This window comes from Capra hircus, chromosome 16 (genome assembly GCF_001704415.2).
Source record: "Capra hircus breed San Clemente chromosome 16, ASM170441v1, whole genome shotgun sequence".
NCBI classification, from domain to species: domain Eukaryota; kingdom Metazoa; phylum Chordata; class Mammalia; order Artiodactyla; family Bovidae; genus Capra; species Capra hircus.
The window spans coordinates 45,969,259-45,985,905 of record NC_030823.1 but is presented as its reverse complement, the minus strand read 5'-3'; the positions used below and the strand labels follow the sequence as shown (position 1 = coordinate 45,985,905).

The window sequence follows — 16,647 nt, the reverse complement described above, 5'->3', positions numbered from 1 at the left end:
CCTCTAGTATCACCTTTATAACTGGAGAAGTGAAGAGTGAAAGTGTTAGTCGCTCAGTCGTGTCCAAATTTTTGCGACCCCATGGACTGTAGCCCACGGGCTCCTCTGTCCATGGAATTCTCCAGGCAAGAATACTGGAGTGGGGTGCCATTTCCTTCTCCAGGGGATATTCCTGACCCAGGGATTGAGCCTGGGTCTCCTATGCTGCAGGCAGATTGCTTACCATCTGAGTCATCAGGTATGCCGAGAGCCATCAGTAAAACAGAGGTGATGTCTTGGTCTTTTTCTGCCATAGTTCTGTCTTATTTCTTAATTCAGAACCCACGCAGGCTAAGGTGCTGACACATATCGGACCCCTCTGACTCCCAGAGGCAGAAGTTGGTACTGCAGCCCCAAGACTGGTCCAGGGGTGGGCACGTCACCCACCAGCGCAGTGATACTCATGAACCAAGCGCTGGCATTTCTGGAAAGTAAAGCCCTCTCTTCCGTGGCACTTGGAGTGGTCTGACAACACGGAACATGGGACTAGTGCCACCAATTTGCTAGTGTGAGGGGCAATCCTGAGGCGCCAGGGGAGGCGGTGACCGACAGCAGTCACTAGGGCAGCCACTGACCTGGGCACTGGGCACTGGGCACAGGGTAAGCCAAGTGCCCCTCACATGGAAGCTGTGGCTGCCCCAGGGCCCACAGAGGTTCTGACTCTGCACTCCTGGCCCCAGGCCAACCACCTCCCCCCAGAAGCCAGAGACCCTCAGCCTTGAGTCTGATCATCAGGGAAAGAAAGCTGCACCCCTAGCTGTCTCCTGACTGTCCTCGCGTGACCCCTAGCTCCTGGGGTCCCTGGAACCACACAGTTCCATGAGCTACACATGTGCAGGGTCAGCAAGGACACGGTGCCTGCTGACTCTTCCCGAGGACCCAGTGACTTCACAGAACTTCCATCTCTGCTTCAAGGATGGGAATCTTTCCAGAAAGCTCTGGAAGGGAGAGAGACTACCGTATATTTGATAAATCAGGTTACTTTCACCTCAAAATTCTCCAGGGCTATGAACCCAGGAAATCATCACAATTTAGCGGAAAATTTTCTTGTATTTGGAAATCCAGTTACTTCTAAATTTACTGCTGTATTCAAAACAAAGGTTCTGAGCTGTTGATTTTCTCTATCAAAACATATCAAATAAGAGGAAACCAGCCAAATCAATCATAACAGTGATGTTGGTAACAACAGCACTGGCAGTTGTCGGGCAGAGGACCTGCTGTGCGTGTGGCCAGCCACCCAGAGGTCGGGACCCCTGGCATCCCCAGGGAGCAGCTGATCGGCCCTCAGAGGCCGCACAGGAGGCAATGGATGGAGTGGCCTGTGGCCCGGAAGGAGGCCTGTCCCCAGCCCAGCCCTGGGACAGCCTCCCCTCGAGGCATCCTCACAGCCATAGCTCTGCTTCACGGTAGCAAGACGCTACCGCGCTCAGCTCCCATGGTCTACTGGCTGTCTGGGCCCCACCCAGCCATGTCCCCTCTCACATCCCCTCCTGCTGCGCTCCACGCCCTTTCTCCCCCCACCAACTCAGGCCGGTTCCTTGCCCACCTGTGGGCACCAAGTGAGAGCCAAGCATGGAAACTCTGTGTCCAACAGGCCATGGGCACAGGCCTGGTTGGAGAAGGTTGCCATCTGTTCAGACACCCATCTGCCTTGATGTAGAGGCCCCTAGGACTTCTGTGGGCTCCTCATCCCATAAACTCATAAAGTACAACCATCTTCTGTTTCTTAGCTGCAAAATACTACAAGGTCTTACTTAGATTTTTAGTCCAAAGTGGGAATTCTGATCATCACAGTTGCTCTGATACCTGTGATATAAAGTCCTCATGACTTTGCTCCCCAAACCTGGGGAACCCTCAGAATACCTCTTGGAGCTGTTTTAAAAGTTTAGGCTCCAAGGATCCTACCCCGCACCAGCAATTTACTGGAATGGAGCCCAGGAATTGGTTTTTATTCAAAGCACCGCCATAATTCTGGCTTGAAAACCTCCCCTGATGGCTGAGAAGTCGAGTCTCTCATGTTCTGTAACGAGGACGCAGAAGGGACAGGGTGGCTCCTGCAATGTTCCAGTGAACCCTCCCACTCCTGCTCGGGGACCCAGGACCCAGCCTCACCAGCGCACCCCGCCCGTGGCGGCCCGGCTCCGATCCACACTCCTGCAGTCTCACGGCCCTCATGCGCTCCAGCTTGCGCCTGCGGACAGCATCCCCCTCTTGACCGATGCCCTGGGGCCCCCGGGCCCCCGGTCTCGGGGGTGTGAAGAGCAGGGCGGCCAGTTCGCTGTCCACATCAGCCAGCTTCTGGGCTTGGACCACATTTTTCACTGCTGGAAGGTTCAAAGAGAGGCTCAGAGGTTAAAGGGCAGAGTTTACGCTCTCTAAACAGCCAGGGCTCCATGCCTACCAGAGCACATCACCCAGCGAGGGAGCCCAGAAAGCCCCCAGCTTCTCGTGAACCCTGGGGTACTGACACAGGTAGAAATGGTGCATCCTGCCCTGCTCAGCATCCTGCCCTTCTCCAGCCTCTCACATAGAGGGGATTTGGTCTCGGTCCCAGGACGCAAACGTATGAATCCCCCGCTAGGTGATCGTCTAGGGAAAAGCTCAGTGTTGCAGAGGCTCACGCCCTCAGGATGCCCCAGGGCCTGAGACACCCCTCACCCAGGCCCGTGACCCTGCTCACCCCCAGCCCCTCCAGCGAGCAACCTCAACACACAGCACCACTCTGAACTCAGGCACACAGTCCCGGCAGGTCCTCAAACTCACCTGGGTGGGGGTGTCACAAGCCCTAAGTTCAGATCAGGAATCGGGGGCTCTGATGAGTCCTGTCCCTCAGCCTGAGGCCCCTGGATAGCCAGGGTGGGTGAAGACTGGACCACCCTGGCTTGCATCCCAAGCCCACTGCTCTGCACCTGCTTCCTCTGACTGGTGGGGCCCCCCAAGCACCATCTCCCCTAGGGATTCTACTGGAACCCTGGACCCAAAGGAAAGTGGTGCAGCTGACAAACAGAAGCTGCAGCAGGCAGGCCAGGCCCCGGCAGGCAGGAGCACTGCACTGCCTTCCTCCCGTCCGTGGTGCTCCTGTGCACGAGCCACGTCACAAGCTGACACAGACTTCTGAGCAATCACGAAACCAGGCACAGGTGAGCAGGTGGGAGGGAGCCCCCGACCTGGAGCTGGGTACTTCCTCCAGGCACCCCCAGAACCACAGGATGTAACCCCGAGCCTGAACTCCACTGGCCGGGCACCCACTTCCTGTCCTCGTGTGTCTCCACCTCCTGCTGCAGTGCTCCACATTCCCCCTCAACAGAGACAAGCGCTGTTTCCAGGTTCCGGGTGCCATGAGATGGTGCAGATGTCTCACACTGTCACTCCAAAAGAGCATGTGACCGTGTCTGGGGTCCAGCTCCACGGCGATGGGCGCTTACATCTGGATCAGGCTCAAGAAGCCCAAGGCCCGCAGTCCCACAAGGAGGGGCAAGAGTGGAAGACAAGCAAGGCTGGGGGTGATCGACCAGCTAGTGTGTTCAGACTGCATCATCTTGACAAATGACTTTCCCGGTTCCAGTGAAACCAGATATGAAATTCCAGCGTGACCATGCGGGACCACACTGCCGTGCTGAAGTCAGGAAGCGCCTTGTAGAGCTCGGCACAACTTCCTGCCTCCAGAACTTTGCTGGAGGGTGGAGACACGGCTTCTGGTGGAGCATCCCTACCCTCTGGTTTTGATCAAAATAGGGGTTGGAAGACGAATGACCTGAGAGGCTCTCAATCCCTCAACAAATCCTCACTGTTGTAACTCCCCACACTGCCCTGAGGAATCCCTGAACTGCCAGGCCCTTGCCATGGGTTTTACAAACCCACTCCCACCTTTTTTGGCTTCATACTGCTCATACAAAAAGGCAAAATGGTTGTCTGAGGAGGCCTTACAAATAGCTGAGAAAAGAAGAGAAGAGAAAGGCAAAGGAGAAAAGAAAAGATATACTCATCTGAATACAGAGTTCCAAAGAACAGCAAGGAGAGATAAGAAAGCCTTCCTCAGTGATCAATGCAAAGAACTAGAGGAAAACAGTAGAATGGGAAAGACTAGGGATCTCCTCAAGAAAATTAAAGATATCAAGGGAATATTTCATGGAAAAATGGGCTCAATAAAGGACAGAAACAGGATGCACCTAACAGAAACTGAAGATAATAAGAAAGGTGGCAAGAATACACAGAACTATACAAAAAAGGTCTTCATGACCCAGATAACCAGGATGGTGTGATCACTCACCTAGAGCCAGACATCCTGGAATGCGAAGTCAAGTGGACCTTAGAAAGCATCACTATGAACAAAGCTAGTGGAGGTGATAGAATTCCAACTGAGCTATTTCAAATCCTAAAAGATGATGCTGTGAAAGTGATGCACTCAATATGCCAGCAAATTTGGAAAACTCAGCAGTGGCCACGGGACTGGAAAAGGTCAGTTTTCATCCCAATCCCAAAGAAAGGCAATGCCAAAGAATGTTCAAACTATGGCACAATTGCACTCATCTCACAGGCTAGCTAACTAATGCTCAAAATTTTCCAAGCGAGGCTTCAACAGTTTGTGAACTGTGAACTTCCAGATGTTCAAGCTAGATTTAGAAAAGGCAGAGGAACCAGAGATCAAACTGCCAGCATCTGTTGGATCAGCGAAAAAGGAAGAGAATTCCAGAAAAACATCTACTTCTGCTTTATTGACTACGCCAAAGCCTTTGACTGTGTGGATCACAACAAACTGCAGAAAACTCTTAAAGAGATGAGAATACCAGACCACCTGACCCGCCTCCTGAAATTTGCATGCAGGTCAAAAAGCAACAGTTAGAACCAGACATGGAACAACAGACTGATTCCAAAGTACGAAAGGAGTACGTCAAGGCTGTATATTGTCACCCTGCTTATTTAACTTCTATGTAGAGTACATCATGTGAAACGCCGGGCTGGATAAAGCACAAGCTGGAATAAAGACTGCCAAGAGAAATATCAATAACCTCAGATATGCAAATAACACCACCCTTATGGCAGAAAGTGAAGAGGAACTGAAGAGCCTCTTGATGAAAGTGAAAGAGGAGAGTGAAAAAATTGCCTTAATACTCAACATTCAGAAAACTAAGATCATGGCATCTGGTCCCACCACTTCATGACAAATAGATGGGGAGACAATGGAAACAGTGAGAGACTATTTTCTTGGGCTCCAAAATCACTGCATATGGTGACTGCAGCCATGAAATTAAAAGAGGCTTGCTCCTTAGAAGAAAAGCTATGACCAACCTAGACAGCTTATTAAAAACCAGAGACATTACTTTGCCAACAAAGGTCCAAATAGTCAAAGCTATGATTTTTCCAGTAGTCATGTACCGATGTGCGAGTTGGGCCATAAAGAAGGCTGAGTGACAAAGAATTGATGCTTTTGAACTATGGTGTTGGAGAAGACTCTTGAGAGTCCCTTGGACTTCAAGGAGATCCAACCAGCCAATCCTAAAGGAAATCAGTCCCGAATATTCACTGAAAGAGCTGATGCTGAAGCTAAAACTCCAATACTTGGGCCACCTGATGCAAAGAACTGACTCAATGGAAAAAACTCTGATGGGAAAGATTGAAGGCAGGACAAGGGAACAACAGAGGATGAGATGGTTGGATGGCATAACTGACTCGATGGACTTGAGTTTGTGCAAGCTCCGGGAGCTGGTGATAGACAGGGAGACCTGACCTGCTGGAATCCATGGGGTCCTGAAGAGTTGGACTTGACTGAGCGACTGAACTGAACTGAACTCCCACTGGTTCCCAGGGATGGGGACTTCCTGCTCCATCAGCCAGCTCTCCATCCATCCTCTGGGTGGGCAGAGAGACCAACTAGGGGTAGAGAAGCACTAGACTCAAAGCAAGGAATCCAGACTCTTGTCCCGGTTCACAACCCTAACCACGCCACTAGCCAAATCACCTGACCTCTCTGCCTCAGCTTCTCTGACATTAAAATGAGTTGCCTGATTCATGCAGTGCGGACCCCCTAGAGCAACTGAATGTACACAGGCCCCTCTCCTGGGAAGAACGAGGAGGACCCACAAAGTTTGGGCTGAAGTTCCAGGAGACTTGTGGGATTCTGGAGGCCTCCTTCTCCTGAGCCCCTCAGCTCTGACTGCCCAGCTGGGGCACAGATTCAAGGCCAGCAACATCAAGGGCCATCAACACAAGAAGCTCATGGTGGTTTTAGATTCACATGAGATGACCCACAACATTTGGGGGGTGCTTTTCTAAGGGCACCCTGCACTTTTCATTCCAAGGACAGTATTTGACATTTAGGTCTGTGGGCCATTTGACAGAAAATCTTCCCAGTTATGCAAGATTTTCAGCAAGCCCAGGTCTTTATCACCCAAGTTTTCCTAACCGGTTTATTCTTCTCCTTCCTACATGAGGAGTTTCTAACTAGTTTTAAAAATCAGTCTCTGTTTATTCTGACCTTTCTCCCTTTCCTCTTCCCGCACAAGGCAGCAGCTGCCTAAAAACAAACATCACTCACAGGACTATGAACTCCGAAGAATAACAGTGGCTTCCACCATCTGGAGAGGGCAGGGTGGATGGGCATGGTGACTCAACATGGCCTGCAGGTCACTGAGCCAGACAGTGAGCCACCAGTCCACCCCCAGATTCAGGACAGCGGGCACCACACAGCCTCACACGTGTATACCTGTACACGCATTCACACACACACACACAGAGCCTCCCTTCCCTTACTCCATCCCACCCCCTGGCCCATCACACCAAGCACAACCCTCCCCTCCCACCCACAGGTTCCTTGCCCTCTCCACTCACATCTGGGGCCCCCAGGTGTCAGCAGGCTGCCTCCCATGAAGTTGCTGACTCCATCATTTGAGATGACCCTCGACCTGGAAGGTGGCAGGGAACTGGGACTCCTCACTCTCTGTTCACACAAGTGACCTGTATGAAAACACCGCCAACACACACCACCCCACACAGGACATTAATATCAGAAAGGAGTCTGATAACACACATACACCCCTGATAAGGAGATCTGGCTTCAAATACCCCCTGACCCACCAACATCCCCACATTCCACTCTTGGCCTGAATTTGTTTTGCAACAGCGATGGTGGGTGGCCAGCAGAGGCCTGTTTTCCCTGCTCTCCAGGTCCACGCCTCCTCTCCTTCTCCCAGCCATCTGCTCTCCAGAGAGGAGTTGGGGTTCAGGACCCTCGAGGCAGGTCCCCGAAAGCCCAGCCTCGTGCTCTGGGATGGTCACAGACTCTGTCGTCAGCCCTCGAGTGTCACGCTGCTGCAGGAAGGCCTTTGTACCCTTCTGCAAACATCTGTGCCCAAAAACTCCTGGCGGGGAGGAGTCTCCATGTGGTACCCCGCCCCCAGGGAGAGAGGAGACCCACACAGGGCCCCTGGGGGAGGGGTGAAGAAGCCTCAATAGAGGGCCCTTGGATGAGAAAGAAGCCTCCATGCAGGGCCACCAGAGTAGAGAGGAGCCCCCACACAGGGCCCCTGGGGGTAGAGGAGAGGAGACTCCATGCGGGGTCTCCATGCGGGGCCTGGGGGCTGTTTGCTGAAAGAGCTCTGGAGGGGACAAAGTGGCTTCAAGGGACAGCGTGTCCCAAGGCCCAGCCCTACTTCCCTCCAGCTGAACTGGGGCAGGCTTCACTATTTCCAGTGTCGTCTGGTCCCAGGGATGACAAGTGTTTGCCACAGACATGCTTCGCCTGGGTAGATGGGCCCTGTCCTTGGGACCACCACCTCTCTGCATGGACCTGACACCCCTCGGGGTGAGGCAGACAGAGCTCAGCTGTCAGATCCAGAAACAACCACCAAACACAAGACACGCTACTCATCTCTCTGATTCCAGCTGGGAGCTGAACACCAGCAGTCTGGGGTGTCCGGCGGTCTTTCTGGGAGGGGTTAGAAGGGGACCCTGTCCCCTGGATGGGACCCAGGGGAGGGGGTGACGCTCCTGCTCAGCTCAGTAGCTCCCTTCAGCCCCACCTCTGCAAGTCTACATGCTGCCGGGAGGCTGCTGTTCACAGCAAGCCCAGGGCCCAAGCATCAGCACGCCCACCCACCTGCAGGTGTCAGCTCATCCTCTCAGGGACAAAGGTGGGGTGTATGTCTCCAGCAACCTGACAGGAACTCTCTCTGGGCTGTTCTCAGCCAAGGCTGGAAAGAGGATAGCCATCCTTCCAAGGGAGGTCAAGGTCCCTGCACTGCTCCAGAGGGGGGCTGCCACCCCCAACCCCAAGGAACAGCAGCAGACCCTGGAACTGCAGCTGGAGGCCCCAAACATGTTGGTGCAACAGCAGACCATCCCCCCAAAAGATGAATGAGGGCAAAGGTCTGCTGTGGGCATGGGAAAGGCCAGATTCAGAAATGAAAAACCAAGGGACCTCCCTGGTGGTTAAGGCGCCCAGCTTCCATGACAGAGGGCACAGCATCCAATTCCTGGTTGGGAAGCAAAGAACCTTCATGCCATGTGGCAGGGCCAAAAATAAAAATGACAGACAGAAATCATCTCTGGTCAATCAAAGAGCAATTCACGCGACAAGGTTTAAAGGCTGGTGATGCAGTGAGCGAGCCCTGCTCTCGGCGAGCTTTCATTCTCGTCCTCTTGAGCATTTTCTGGGAATCTCGGAGGCCTTCCTGCCTCCCCTCTTGTGATGGGAGCTGCCTCCATCACCTACCCAGCCACCACACACTCAGACGTAGTCCTGGCAAACTGGAGGTTCCGCTTCTTCCACATCCTCCCGGGGAAACGGCCGCACGGGCAGGTGTGGGAGCCCATGGTCCAGAGCCCCTGGGGGCAGCGGAAGCCCCACAGTGTCAGCGGTCAGAACTGTTCTGCTGTTGCTCCGGAAACCACCAGGAAGCCGCCCTACGTTCACTCTCATCCGCTGCAGCTGCCCCCACACCCTTCCCAGGGGTCTTCCATCTTCCGCTGCAAACTGAAGCCGCTGAGCATTGTTCTCGTCTCCATGGGACCTATTTTTGACCTGACAGCAGCTACCATCCTAGGATCGTCAACCTCCTCCCTGAGAAAGGAACCTGGTATCGACCCCTCCTCACTCAGAGGAGCTCTCACACCTGAGGTCGGCTTCATCCCCTGACATCCAAGATGACGGAATTCTGAGGCCAGACAAGCTCTCAGACTGGCCGGTGTAGCAATTACTTCCTGAGTCCTCCCACGGCTGTGCTGGGTCAAGGGAAAACATTACAAGGGGGAACCAGCAGTGTCCTTGAGGGCGCACTGCCGTGGCTTTCTCCACCACCTTAATGCTGCAGCAAGTGGGTCCCTGGGTCGTGGGCACGGAGGCCTGTGGTCCACCCGGATCCAGTTGAAAGGAGGCAGGCATGTTGTGAGCCTGATAATAGCTCCACTGAGACCCACAGAAACCCAGGGAACTGCAGCAAAGCCCAAATCTGCTCCACTGGCTCGCGGGGGCAGGGGACAGTGTCCTTGGAGCTCCAGCTCTCAGGAGGACCGACCATCACCACAGCATGAGACCCAACAGCACATGTGGTTACCTACCCCACAGACGAGGGCCGTCCTGGGCTTCCTGATCACTTCCTCCCACTGTATTTGTATTTGGAGCGTCGGTTTGTTTAGAAACATGCTATCGTGCTGGTGCTAAGTCACTTCCGTTGTATCCAGCTCTTTGTGACCCTATGGACTGCAACTCTCCAGGCTCCTCTGTTCACGGGCTCTCCAGGCAGGAATACTGGAGAGGATGGCCATGCCTCTCTGCAGGGGATCTTCCCGACCCAGGGACTGAACCTGTCTCTTATGTCTCCTGCATTGGCAGATGGGTTCTTTACCACTAGCGCCACCTGAAAAGCCCTTGTTTAGAAAGGGGTAGTAATCGAGAAACTGGATTTACATTTGCACACCTGCTCCAGGACCACATGGGGTGAAGGTGCCACGTCTCATCAGGGCACAATCTGCGACCTGAAATTGCTGAGGTTTTTGTCCCCTTCCATGAGACAGAAAGTTACAGCTGGCGACCAACACATGGCTATGAAGCAGTGTGTGCTGGTCTCTCAGTCGAGTCTGACTCTGCAACCCCATGGACTGTAGCCCGCCAGGCTGCTCTGTCCATGGGATTTCCCAGGCAAGAATACTGGAGTGGGTAGCATTTTCTGGGAATCTCGGCTCCCGGAGGCCTTCCTGCCTCCCCTCTTGTGACGGGAGCTGCCTCCATCACCTACCCAGCCACCACACACTCAGATGCAGTCCTGGCAAACTGCATCTGAAGCCAAGACACCCTCAAATCTGCAGGGCTCCCAAAGCAGCTGGGCAACCGCCCTGCCTTCCCCTATGCAGAGTGATCACACTGTTCGACCCCAAACCCAGGTCATCCATCAAAGTCCACAGCAGCCAGTGCTCCCATAACCCTGAGTGATGTCAGGAGCTGCGTTAGGCATTACTGACACCCGAGAGCACCAGTACTTCGTGCAGCCAGGAGTCAGGGCAGCCCCTGGTCCCTCAGGAGGCCTTAGATACAGTGGTCACACACACAAGCAGGATCCCAGGATAAAAAGTTCTGAGATCTCTAAATGATGAAAAGGAAGTGTTGGTCTGCTCAGTGTGTCTGACTTTTTATGGCCCCATGGATGCAGCCCGCCAGGCTCCTCTGTCCATGGCATTCTCCAGGCAAGCATATGGGAGTGTGCAGCCATTCCCTTCTCCAGGGGATCTTCCCAACCCAGGGATCGAACCCAGGTCTCCTGCATTGGCAGGCAGATTCTTTACTGTCTGAGCCACAAGGGTAAAGCAGCGGAAGCTCCTGGCATGAAAGGAGTGTCAAAAAGCTCGTCTGCGCCGAGAAGCCGCAGAGCACAAGGACGACCCTCTGCCACAGAAAGATTCCCAGGGAACCCGGGCGTCATGCCTCGATCCGCAGCCTCACACTTGAACCCAGCTGTGAACACAGAGGCCTGGGTGCCGTCTAGGCGGCTGCTGGCCCCACCTCTGTCCCCTCGAAAGGCCCACACTGTCATTACCTCCTCTGCTGGCCCGTGCCTGCTGCTCGGCTCAGAACAACCAGTTTTATAAAGAAATAAAAGCCGTGACACTTTTATTTTTCTTTTTTCAAAAAACCACAGACTGTACAGAGGAAAGCACGGTGCGGCTGCTTCGTACAAGTGGGCTGCGTGCAGCTTCAGCGCTTTGTTATCCATCCCTGCTCGGCGACAGCGCAGCCTCCCAGGCTGGCTGTCTCAGGCTCCTTCCCACCGCCTTATCTCTGTCTTGCAGGCAAAGTATGAAAATGACAATTTAAGATAACATATAATGGAGCTAATCTTTCTTCCAAAGATAAGATTTTAAAACCTGGAGTCACTGCATATTTGTGGGCTGGTGAATTAAATATAAAAATAGCCAACACAATCTCAGAGGCAGAAGGAGGCTTCTAGCAACTCCCCTATGTCGTGGGCACTTTTGAATAATGTCTGCTCCTCACATGCGGCTCATTTATTTCTCTAGGACCTAATTGAGTTTTGCTGTTTCCATATTGTCTGTTTTCCAGGCTGCCTTGGATCCGACAGCTGTAAACAAGCAAGCAGAAGCCTCAGACCTGGCTTAATGAGCTCCGCGCTGGCTCCCGCTGCTCGGCTCCGGCTCTCCACACGCGTCGGTGAGGCCCATGGGGCTGCAGGCTCTGAGATCAGGCTGGGCTGTGAGGAATGGAAAATTCCGCAAGAAAGCGACAGAGAGGTTGCAGTCCAGAAGCCTCAATGGCTTGGCGGTGTCCTGCTTTCAGTCCTCCCAAGGTCCCCTGGAGGGAATGGAGTGGGCTGGTCACTAGCCCCATGGGGCTCATGCTGCCCTCTGCTCTGAGGCGGGCACAGGCAGGCCTGCCACGCCTAACGTCCCCTGTCCCATCAGGGGCTTAGTGGAGACCTGAGAATGTCCAGGCAGGACCATGCCAGGGCCAGAGAGGGCTTTCCTCGGTGCCTCTGCCAAGCAGCTATTGGGATACCATCTGACATGAGGTCAAGGTGCTCGACTCTGAAGGAGAGCATCCCTGTGCTCCTCTGTCCCTCTGTCTCTCTGCTCCTCTGTCCTTCTGCTCCTCTCCCCAAGCTGTGCGTGTGGAGCTTAGGAACAGTTCTCTTGTCTCTCCCCAATGATGAGGTAGTGCTATGAGCTGACCGAGTTCTCTCCTGAAGCCAGGCACCTTATGTGAGGATCATCACGGAGATGCCCCATGCACAGTACCAGAAACAGAACCTGGGCAAGACCGAGACAGCAAACAATCCCAAACCCCAACCAGATATCAGGAACGCCAAACAAACAGTGCCAGGGAAGGCTCAGTGGTCAAGGACAGAGGCTCTGGGATCGTGGCAGGCACTCAGTGGACAAGGCTAGACTCATTGGTCAAGGACAGATATTCAGTGACCGATGACAGACATTCGGTGGTCAAGGACAGAGTCAGTGGTCAAGCTAATGAGAGCTGAATTCCTACCGAGAGCTGCTGCCCATGTGACCACTGTCCTGAGGGGGCTCACGCCCCAAATGGGAAGCAGAGTGGCAACCCGGGAACAACAGTCAAGCTGCTGGGGACTCTTACCCACGTTGGCCAAGGTCAAGTGCAGCTGGCCCTTCACCACTGTGTGGATGTCGATGGGTTTGACGCAGCCAAACCTGGTCATGTCTCCACTCACCACCATGGCGTCCTGCTCGTATTCAGTCGCCACAACCTCCAGCTCGTGCGAGACCTGCACGGCCGGCCGCCCCTGGCGGAGGAGGTGCTGCAGAGGAGAAGGCATGGGTCAGAGGGCGGCTGAGGCAGAGGCCATCTGCTCTGAAAACCCGAGTCCTCGATGTTAAAGACTGATATCAGGTCTTTAACAAAGTACATCCCGGTCCAGCCGCTGAGTAAACTTGAGCAGGCCTGGCAGCCCTTCATACAGCCCCCTCTGCAGGGGAAGTCGGGAAGTACATGACAAGGGGAGCTCTGAGGAGTCTCCACTGGGCCTCCACTCAGGGAAGGCAGGGGGCATGCCAGGCCTGTGCTGGGAGCGCTCTAGAGTGGCTGAAAGATGAGCAGCGGGTCTAAGAAGGGACCACAGGGCAGACGGAGCCAGGTCAGGAAGGTCTCCGGGCCAGACCCAGGCTCACAGCCAGGCCAGGCAGACCCAGGAAGTCCCGGGATGTTCTGGAGCCCACTCTTCTCTGCTCATCAACTTTAACCCCTCAGTCCTCAGCCTGAGCCCAAGGGCAGTGGGACCAGTAGGGAGGGAGGGCTGGGCCTCTCCTCCTGCAAGGCCTGGAGAAGGTGACCAGGCCTCTCGACTTCACATAGCAACAGAAGCGTGGGTCCATGTTAAGTTCCCGCTTCTGGAATTCTGGCCCTGTCCCCCCAGCATCCATCCTCTGTCTGTCTCTGGGGTGGACACACTCAGACAAGATCCCTCCTTAGCAGGTCTAGGGGCTTCCAGCTGTGTAGATCCTGCTTGCTCAGCAGTGCTTGTCCACCTGATGCCAACACAGGCATGGTTCAGGAGTCTCGGTGGCTGGATGGGGTGAAGACCCCTCCAGAGGGACACTGGTCAAGGCAAGAGGTGACACTCAGCTGCCCAGGGAGCAAGGATGGCAATAAAAACAGGGTATTGCTTCTCACCTCAGAAACTGCAGATACTTTTTAAAAAGCTAATAACCATAAAGGGTAGGACGGTAGTAGCTCAGTCCTCTCCAGCTGTGGACCCCACCCAGTACTCTGCACACACTGCCCCCAGCTCCTTCTACTGCCCTGGGGGTGTCACCCACTCAGGGATGGGCCCTGAAACCCGTGGGTGGGGGCAGTTGCAGCCGGGCCAGCTGAAAGAGGGAAGAAGGGAGGGAGGAGCAGGTGGCTCCCTGAGGATGGAGAGCACAGGGTCAGAGCCACTGCAAGGGGAAATGCAATGCAAGTAGCAGAGCCATGAGCTCCTCGGGGGGCAGGGCACTGAGGAGCGAGGCGGCGATGGGAGCGGCCCTGCAGGTCTCAGCGACCAGCCAGGCAAGGCTCAGGCAGGGTAACCTAGGGGGCTGCGGCTGGAATCCAGAAGGCAAACAGCTGTGGGGCTTCCCTGGTGTCCAGCAGTTAAGAATCCACCTTGCAAGGCAGGACCCATGGGTTCAATCCCTGTTCCAGGAACTAAGATCCCATATGTAGCGGGGCAACCAAGTCTGAGCACCACAACAACTGACCCAAGCACCACAACCACTGAGCGCAGATGACACAACTACTGAGCCTGAGCAGCACAACCAGAGGGACCCCACGCCAAAGCGAAAGATCCCGCATGCCGGAACTCAGACCCGATCCAGGCGAATTAATAGATAAACAATTTTAAACAAACAGGGGATGAAGGAAAAGTGGATGAAGGACAGAGAGATTCCAGAGCTGTAGGGATGGCCCTGTATCCTCTTCCGCTCCACCCCAGGGTGGAGGGTTGAGGGGCAAGCTTTCAGGACAGCACGTGGGCCAGTGGCTGTGACCCAGAGCCTGGTCTAGAGGCTGCCATGTGACCCCATGCTGACCCTCTGGGGTCCTGGTCACATGACAGGGAAGGTTTGGGAAGAAGCCCCAGGGAAGAAAATTGAATTAATGTGTAGATTTCAGTTTTAGCCTATGAGGAGAATAGAAAGCACAGTTAGAAAAAGGATGAGATTCTGATTCTCGTGATTCATGGAACTGAGAATAGGCATCAGGAAATACTTCCCCAGTCCGTCACTCACTCATTGCGTCCTCCGTCCTGAGGGTGCACCTCTACGGGAGGGCCCAGCCCCTGGAGAACAAGGCCGACCCCTCGCTGCTCTCAGGGAACCGCCATGCTCACCGTCGAGGGAGCAGAGCCAACATTACCTGCTCGATTGAGGATCTGATGACTGGGCAGATGTAAGCTAGCATGATCGAGTTTAGGTTCTGTAAACATCACTTCCTTTGGAGAAGGCAAGGACTCGGCAGTGTTTGAATTTGTGAACCAAGAAGCCAGGCCGATGCCCAGCACTGGGCAATGACCAACACTGCCAGGTGACAGACCTTGCAGGAGAAACTGTGGGAAAAACCTACCTTCAGCTGAACGGCAGCAGATCCGACAAGAAGCAGGGAGTCCCCATCCCAGACATCGATCTGCAGGGTCTGCATGGCCAGGTAGCGGGTGAACCAGCGCTGCTCCCCGGGTCTCAGGAACCCAGGGTCCACCAGGTACTTCCGCTGAAAGCCCGGAGAGCCTGTGCAAAGAGGCCCCAAACAGGCCCAACAGTAACTGAAATCATTTATCATCTTTATATACTTGGAGGACTTTCTGCTCTGGGCATGATGAAAAATTTCCACTTCTAGCAGAGCCGTAGCTTAATAAATATATTAATCGAAACATTATAAAATGCCCAAATTAACGACAGGAAGAGTGGTGTTCAGAAGACTATATTTCTTTCCAATATATGCAAATAAGTTATTCCTCAAATAAGATAGATGTGTTTCACCAAGTCCTGGTGAAACAGTCAATGCTGAACAAGGACAGATGCCCTGATGGGGCCAGGTAGGGAGTATGAAACCTGATGCATAGGATTTAGGGAGAAATGCCATTTACTTCTATTCAAACTGGGACATTCAGGGACTTCCCTGGCGGTCCAGTGCTTAAGACATCACCTTCCAAAATAGGCAGATTTGATCCCTGGTCGGAAGCTATGACCCCATATGCCTCAGGGCCAAAAAGCCAAAACAGAAAACAGAAGCAATACTATAACAAACTCAAAATTTTAAAACATGGTCCACATCAAAATACCTTTAAAAAAAAAAAAAAACCTAGGATATTCACCAGAGACAGAAGATGTCATAGATAGGTAGAGAGATGGATAGATATACAATGGAATATTCAGTTCAGTTCACCTCAGTCATGTCCGACTCTTTGCGACCCCATGAATCACAGCACGCCAGGCCGCCCTGTCCATCACCAACTCCCGGAGTTCACTCAGACTCACGTCCATCAAGTCGGTGATGCCATCCAGGCATCTCATCCTCTGTCGTCCCTTTCTCCTCCTGCCCCCAATCCCTCCCAGCATCAGTCTTTTCCAATGAGTGAACTCTTTGCAAGAGGTGGCCAGAGTACTGGAGTTTCAGCTTTAGCATCATTCCTTCCAAAGAACACCCAGGACTGATCTCCTTTAGGATAGACTGGTTGGATCTCCTTGCAGTCCAAGGGACTCTCAAGAGTCTTCTCCAACACCACAGTTCAAAAGCATCAATTCTTCAGCACTCAGCTTTCTTCACAGTCCAACTCTCACATCCATACATGACCACTGGAAAAACCATAGCCTTGACTAGACGGACCTTTGTTGGCAAGGAGGGGCGGTGGTGAGGATACCCCTCGTCCAAGGTAAGAAGCAGTGGCTGCGCTTTGCTAGAGCAGCCATGAAGAAATACCCCACGTCCAAGGTAAGAGAAAACCAAGTAAGATGGTAGGTGTTGCGAGAGGGCATCAGAGGGCAGACACACTGAAACCATAATCACAGAAAACTAGTCAATCTAATCACATGAACCACAGCCTGGTCTAACTCAATGAAACTAGGCCATGCCATGTGGGGCCACCCAAGATAGGC

General features: G+C 53.6%; 1 long non-coding RNA gene across 1 annotated transcript in view; it reads right to left on the bottom strand.

The window, feature by feature from the left end:
* NPHP4 overlaps positions 1-16,647 on the bottom strand; it is a 146,504-nt gene that overhangs the window by 13,012 nt on the left and 116,845 nt on the right. The window contains exons 18-21 of the long non-coding RNA XR_001919296.1: positions 15,119-15,279; positions 12,635-12,815; positions 6,868-6,993; positions 2,152-2,363 (exon numbers count right to left, since the gene is read on the bottom strand). This is a non-coding gene — a long non-coding RNA (nephrocystin 4). The remainder of the gene's footprint in view (positions 1-2,151; positions 2,364-6,867; positions 6,994-12,634; positions 12,816-15,118; positions 15,280-16,647) is intronic.